The following is a 7,756-nucleotide window of genomic DNA, read 5'->3' as shown; positions in this document are numbered from 1 at the left end:
ATCTGACCCTATCTCACTAAAATTCACATATCTCAAAATATAAAATTCCTTTTGTTAAACCGTTATTTTTCCATGAAAATAGACTCAATAAAATTTCAATCTATATATCATTCACCTTCTAACTCATTATATACTACCCTAGGTGATTTTTTAAAGTCACGTCACTGTTACTACTTGAAATCTGTTTCTTTGCAAATTTTACCCTTTCATGATTTCTATTCATGATTTATCACCTAGACATTTGCAACAACAAACACCTTCATACTTAACCATATTTAACAACCAGTCATCATCAAATACTTACATAATATCCTTTAGAAAAATCATAAATACAAACATTCAAAATAACTAAGTCCCTATACATGCCATAACCCAAACATGGTTCATCATAAAATACCGAATTATTGCGGTTGATAGTGTGGACGATCTCCGACTTCTTTAGGATACTTGAAGTAGCTTGCAATACTATAAGAGAAAGAGAAATAAAATAAGTAAGCATAAAACTTAGTAAGTTTACTAGCAAATAAATAACAACATTAAACACAACTAATTAAACTCAAGTGTCTATATCTCTAGTTTACTCTTTAGTTAATCTCATTCTAGTTCTCTTGCTTGTTTACTTAGTATACTTGTGTGCATAACTTACTCTTCTCTTGCTGCATCGTTGAATATCAATTGTTAATATAATAAATTCTTAACTCTTATAACTCACCTAAGCTTGCCATTTTTGCTTTTAACTGAACTTTCATGTACATGATTCGTTTACTAACCCGTTGAGCCACATTGGAATAATAAGGATACTTGGGTCTTTTCTGATCATAACATGCCAAAGCCATGTCCCAAACATGGTCTTACATGAGATGTTCTCATATCGGTGCCCATGCCATGTCCCAGACATGGTCTTACAGGGGACCCCTTGTCTCGGTGCCAACGCCATGTCCCAGACATGGTCTTACATGGGATCTCTTTACCCAAATGGCATGACATTCGTATCCAGTACTTTCCTTATGTATCAACGGGACTTTTTAATATTAAATTCTTTATCATTATATACTTGAATCAACATCAAATAAATTCATAGTTGCTGGAAAATATCAGCATTAATAAAAGTTATTGAAATATTGCATTTATTTATCGTAAACTTACCTCGATCCCAAATATAGCCCAATTCACCAACTTAGTCTTCAACTTTATTCTTTCCTTTGTCTAACCTCGAGTTTCGTTCTTCTTGATCTAAAATAGCAAATTTAACTCATTTAATACTCACATTTATCAAAACAGCCCTCGACTCTAGCTTTGTCAAAATTACGATTTTACCCCTAAACTTTTACATAATTACATTTTTTCCCCAAGGCCCAGAAATTAAACTTAATTTCATATTCTTATGTTTTATAACATGCTTAAAATTTTTCTCTTCTATGACAACATCAAATTCTCACTCTAACACTTACTTATGTACATTAGGGATTTTTACCGATTATGTCAACTTACTCGTTTTCGCTTAAAATCGGCTAGCAAAAGTTGTTTAACATAATTTATAGCTTCATATTCTATCATAAAACATCAAAATAAACACTTTTCACCTATGGGTATTTTTCCAAATATAAACCCTAGGTTAAATTATTGCTAGAATAAGCTAAATTAAGCTACCGGGATCTCAAAAACATAAAGAACATTAAAAACGGGGCTTGGAATCACTTACTATGGAGATTGGAACCTTGAAAACCCTAAATATGGCTTCCCCCTTGCTGATTTCGTTCACCATGGAGAAGATGATATATTTGGCCATCTTTTTCCCTTTTTAATTCTTTTTTATTACTAGATTACCAAACTGCCCCTAACTTAAAAATTTCCTATTTCACTTATCTCATGTCCATTTTTGTCTACCAACTTAACCAATGGTCTAATTACCAGACAAAGACCTCCAATTTAAATTTTCATAACAATTGGACAACTCTAATATGTAGAACTCAACTTTTGCACTTTTTACAATTTAGTTCTTTTGACTAAATTGAGTTCCCAAACATCGAAATTTTCGAACGAAATTTTCATGAAATAATTTTGTGAAATCATAGACCATAAAAATATAAGAAAAATAAATTTTTCCTCATCGAATTTGTGGTCCCGAAACCACTGTTCCGATAACCTTGAATTTAGGCCATTACAACTTAAGTGTTCTAAATTGATTTAAATCATGTCATTGTATCAAAATAGATAATACATATCAAGTATCAAGTATATAATGGATGTAAACTAATTCAGGTAAGTTGTTTATTTATAAGTATAATTAAGAGTAAGGAAAAACAATAGTGTTGCCCAAATTTCGTGATTTTTATATATTTTGATCCAAAGTTTTATGTAAGTTATGATATGATATATATTTATGTAAATTATGTAAATTATGTAAGTTATGATATGATGTTTTTATGTATTATGTAAGTTATGTAAGTTATGATATGATATATATTTATGTAAGTTATGTAAATTATGTAATTTATGATATGATATATATTTATGTATTATGCAAGTTATGTAAGTTATGATCCAATGTTTTTTTTATTCTTTAAATGTTTATGTAAGTTATGATAATCATAAACTTTATGTAACACCCCAAACCCGGCCTAGATGTTACGACCGTATCCGGAGATGTCACAAAGAAGGGTTTTTGAAGACTGAGTCGTTTGATAAATTATTCAAATTTTGTAACCCTTATTCGTTTATAACCATTATTGAAAGTGTTATTTAATCAATTTATTTGCGAAAACATAAATTACAGTGGAAGTCATAAAAACGTTATATTTGGAAATCCCGTTTGTATTTTCAGAAAACCTTTGTTTTAGTAAAAAACGTATTTAAGATAACCGTCGTAAATAAAGTGTAAAAATGAAAACCCAAATCCCAAAAGTAAACCAAATATTCTGGAGAGTCCAATTATTACAAAACTCCCAAAAATAATCCTTAAATTAAAATAAAAATTAAAATCTTAAACAATTACGAACTTGTGGCCACCGTGAGGCTCCATCACACTGGTCCACCTAAGTCCGTGGATTACCTGAATAAAACAGACAAACAGATGTGAGTTTTCATAAACTCAGTGTGTAACCCAACAGAATTAGACATGCTATTCATACAAATATCACATACACAGTCAAATTCGGACTCAGATTCGGACTTAAGTCCTTTACGGATACAGAGAACAGAATCAGATATGCAGAACAGATATACAGAATCCTACCACCATCCTTTACACCAACTCCGACCATCCCATCACACCATGTGGGGTTAAAAACTCCCACCCATCCCTACATACCATATCGTGTCATTACAACACATATCAGATAATATGCAGCCAAGCTGCCAGAATATAGGTGAAGGTCTCCATTCAGAACACTTTCTCCACATATACAATTCCCACCCCAATTATATATACAAAAATGTCATGCTTACATGCTCATATACAGATATCAACTATATATTTAACAGAATAATCAGACATGCATAACAGTGTCATACTCAAAGTAGAATATCAGACTATCAGATCACATAATTTTAGGGTTTGGTTAGCCCTTACCGACCTTACGATAGGCACATAGTAGATCAAAATGACCCGTGCGACCATATGGAAAATTTTAGAATTATGGGCTTTCATACCCGTGTGGGCCCACACGCCAAAATTGGCCTCACCCATGTGGCCTACACAGCCTGGCTTAAAACCCATATGCCCGTGTGGGCCTACACGCCCATCTTGGCCTAGCCCGTGTGGCCCACACAGCTACACCCATACCACCACACGGCTGTGTCTTGCGCACGGCAATGCCCTCGTCAAACCCATGGTCGTGTCTCGCACACGGCCAACCACTCGGTCAGGCACACGCTCGTATGGCATCAACAGAATGGTTTTTTGGCTTTCACCGAAGCTTGATTTTTTACGTTTTAGGAACACACCTGCTACGGTTCTGATGCGAAAACACTTTCGAGCCAACCCGCACCTAAAATCGTTACAACAAAACTCCCAAAATCAATCTAAACTCACCATTAAACCAAACTAACGAAACCGACAAAGGCGAAATCCGAGGGTTCAACACGTACCCGATTCCCCGAACGACTCTAACTACAATTTCGCGAGAGATAAGTCTCGTTCTTCACGATTCGCTGCCGCCAAAACGCCAATTCAAAACCAACAAAAATCAACATCGTTCTAAACGAATATAAAGAAAATTCTCTCTAACCCGAGCAAAAACATTCTTTCACCACTTACCAAAAATGCACAAGAACACCGAAGAAGCGAACTACCGAGATTGACAATAAAATTGTGACAGAAAATAGATAGCAAAGGAAAAGAACTGTCAATTGACAGAAAACACAGAGAAAGGGGAAAACCAACGTCAGATTTTTTTTGGAAAGAAAGAAAAGAATTTTGAAAAAATAAAATAATATAAAATCCCCAAATTGATTACTATCCCACTACATCCACTAACAACCAACCAATTCAGAATTTCAAAATCACTCAAACTCTCAGAGCCAACCGAAACAAAAGTTAACATCCACGTTCACACAAGGACTTAAACACAAGACCTTTAGGACATTAACTCCTTACCATTCAAACCAGCAGACTCATTTTGATATAAATCAACAAACAACTTTATATAAGCCCACTCAACAAGGATAAGGTTTGGCCCTAAAATAACAAAATTTTGCCAAAAGAAATACTTAAACTCAAGACCTCACACATACACCCAATACACTTAACCACTAAAGCAAATACACAATTGTATCAAATTCCACATTTACATACTTAAATTATTCAGGGCATTACACTTTAAATGTTTATGTAAGTTATGTTTATCATCTTTAAATTTTAACTTTAAATTTAACCCTTTAATTATACTATTTTAATTTTTAAATTTGTGTTTTTATCACCTTTATGTTTACTATACTTAAAAAGACAAAAATTAACAAATTAATAATTATATGTTAATAAAGTTAATATTTGTTAATTTCTCATCTATTTGAGTTAATATTTAAATTAAATTTCCATGAACTTTTTAACTTTATACTACACATTAAAATCGATCAATTTATTTTTATGATAATATTTATGAAAAATATTAAAATAATTTTAACATTAAGATAAATATTATTTTCCTTTAAATTTTTATTTTAATTAAATAATATTTATTTCTAAGATAAATATTATATTATGTTTTATTTTGAAATTTGAACTTTAAACTATATACTTTTAAGGATAAATAAAAATATTATTTAAATTAAATTTTCTATGAAAATTTTAACTTTAAAATAAATATAAAAATTAATGAATTTAAAATAATAAATTAATAACACAATTAAAATCCAAAAGTTAGAACTCAAATTATCTTAAATTTTAAAATAAAAATAAAAATTTAGAATCAAAACTAAAATAAATAATAAAATTGGATTAAATATAAAGATATCAATAAAATAAGATATTATAATGAAGTTTTTTTTGATACAATATTATAATGAAGTTACTTAAATGAAATAAGGACTTAAATCATAACCATGTAAAATATAAGATTTGAATATCCATTCCCATGTGAAATATCAACATTGATTATTTAAATTGATTAGTCGGTTTTTTATTAAAGATATTAAAGATTTGTTATTTCTTTTGTTTACTTCATTTCATTTTGTTTATTTTGTTAATACTAAAATTAACCATATTTAAACGATATGTGACAAGTGCAAAACAAATTATAATGTTTCGACATACATATATAATAAAAATTAATTAAATAAAATGCATAATTGAACAAGCGGTTTTACTTTGTATAATGAATAAATGGTTCCACTTAATATCAAAACTCAATAAGTTGAACTAAATTAACCTTTTTAAAATTCATAATTGAACAAGCGTTTTTACTTAATATCAAATTTTAATAAATCAAACTAAATTAAGCTTCGAAAATGTATAACTAAATAAACGGTTTCGCTTAATATCAAAACTTAATAAATTGAACTAAATTAACCTTTTAAAAACACATAATTAAATAAACGATTTTACTTGATAATTAATCAAACTAAACTGACCAAATTTATTCAATTACAATAAAGTTTTAGTGCAACTAATGCTAAACCCTAATTATTGAGTTAAATTAATCATTAAAATGTAAGAACTAAATTGATTGCAAAAAAGGAATGGATATTCAACCAAACTTTCCTAATAATCAACACCATGGAACATTATGAAACCAAAACCGATTTAATACCTAAGGAGCAAAAGAGATCACATACATACTCCACAAGCATATAGGTTAAACATTCAAGCAAACAGTTTGCAAACATCATATGGGCTTTAAATATAAGACAATGAAGGCTTTAACAGTTTGCAAGTAGCATATCCAGAGAAAGACAAAAGCATGCTCCATTCTCAACTCCATTCTCGACTCCATTTACAACTTAACAGCCTATTGAAATTCAACTCCATTCTCAAAGTATCTACTAGATAAAATGTGGGGTATTTAGCATATCGCAATATTTCCAAGCATCAAATATCAAGCAAGAGAAAGCAGTAGTTTTAAATATAATGGTGAAATTCACTGCTATTACCTTTACAAATTTTGGTCTACTTAATTTGGTTTGACCAAAAAAGAGAAAGAAATAGATAATTTAGAGCTCAGTAACTGCCCTGCAAAATCGTGCTCTATATCAAGAACTTGCTGATGTAAAAACTCAACTATATTAGCCTTAGTCAACAAGGGAAAATGATTGTCTACACTGATATGGACTAAACACCATTGTAAAGCACATATTTATACATGAGAAGCCCCTAAAAACTTAAAAGCATATCTGAGTTTCGGTAGGTAAAAATTTTAGCACACAATGGTCACCATCAATATATCAAAAATCTCAAAATCATCTAACACAAACAACATCATTACTTTGATTAATTCAAGTTAAGAACAAACAATAGTTATGGATGAAAAAATATCAGAACCAAAGAAAAATGATGGATCAAAAGCCAAGATTTCTACCGTAAAGTTTAGTGTGGGTATAAGGCAAACTAGAAGGAAATGAATAACTGAATTTAATAATTTTTAATCAATTTTCAATATTTTTAAAGTTTTTATTCTAAGGATCTAGGCACAACATCTCATGACTCACAATTTAAGTAAAAAATTGCATGCAAGTATTGCGCTTAAAAGTATTCATGAGCAAGGTGACTCAGCTTGGTATGGGTTAGAATCGACTTTAGTTTTTTCAACTTTATAATGGCCTAACCTAGCCTAATTTTTTTTTGTAAAAAATTAAATAGGATAGATGCAAGCCTATGAGCACCTCCAATTGCACTCTAACCACAATCTTACACAACACAAAATGAAAGAGTAAAATGAAAGACTTTTTCAAAAGTAGCACTTATAATTAAGGCCACAACTCAATAAAAACATATTCAACATAACAATGTAATAAATTATACAGATAGTATTGCATAAAACAATTACATCACATTAGCTTAGGCCTTTTTCAAATCAAATCATGCCACCTTATTGCATTTCTAAAAAAAGCTAATTATTTATTAATTTAATCATTAATGAATAGTTGAATTAATTTGTTATCATTTAATTATCACATGTAATGTATAACATGATATTTTTTAGTTTTCAATAGATTTATTAAAGCGAGCCAATAAAATGATAGATTAATTTACTTCACACATCTTGTATTTTCTAGATGCATAAGAAAGACTCTAAGATTTTGATCTATTAAAAGGTAACTA

General features: G+C 30.0%; 1 long non-coding RNA gene across 1 annotated transcript; it reads right to left on the bottom strand.

The window, feature by feature from the left end:
- Window positions 1–249: 249 nt before the first annotated feature.
- On the bottom strand, window positions 250–1,760 carry LOC128042345 (uncharacterized). Its single transcript, XR_008197606.1, has 3 exons — window positions 1,703–1,760; window positions 1,147–1,233; window positions 250–465 (listed from the first exon to the last, which is right to left on the bottom strand). It is a non-coding gene; the product is annotated as an uncharacterized LOC128042345 (long non-coding RNA).
- Between the last annotated feature and the right edge of the window lie 5,996 nt (window positions 1,761–7,756).

The sequence above is a fragment of the Gossypium raimondii genome, chromosome 7 (genome assembly GCF_025698545.1).
Source record: "Gossypium raimondii isolate GPD5lz chromosome 7, ASM2569854v1, whole genome shotgun sequence".
NCBI classification, from domain to species: Eukaryota; Viridiplantae; Streptophyta; class Magnoliopsida; order Malvales; family Malvaceae; genus Gossypium; species Gossypium raimondii.
Note: the sequence above shows the minus strand (reverse complement) of the source record. Positions and strands in the feature narration are given on the sequence as shown.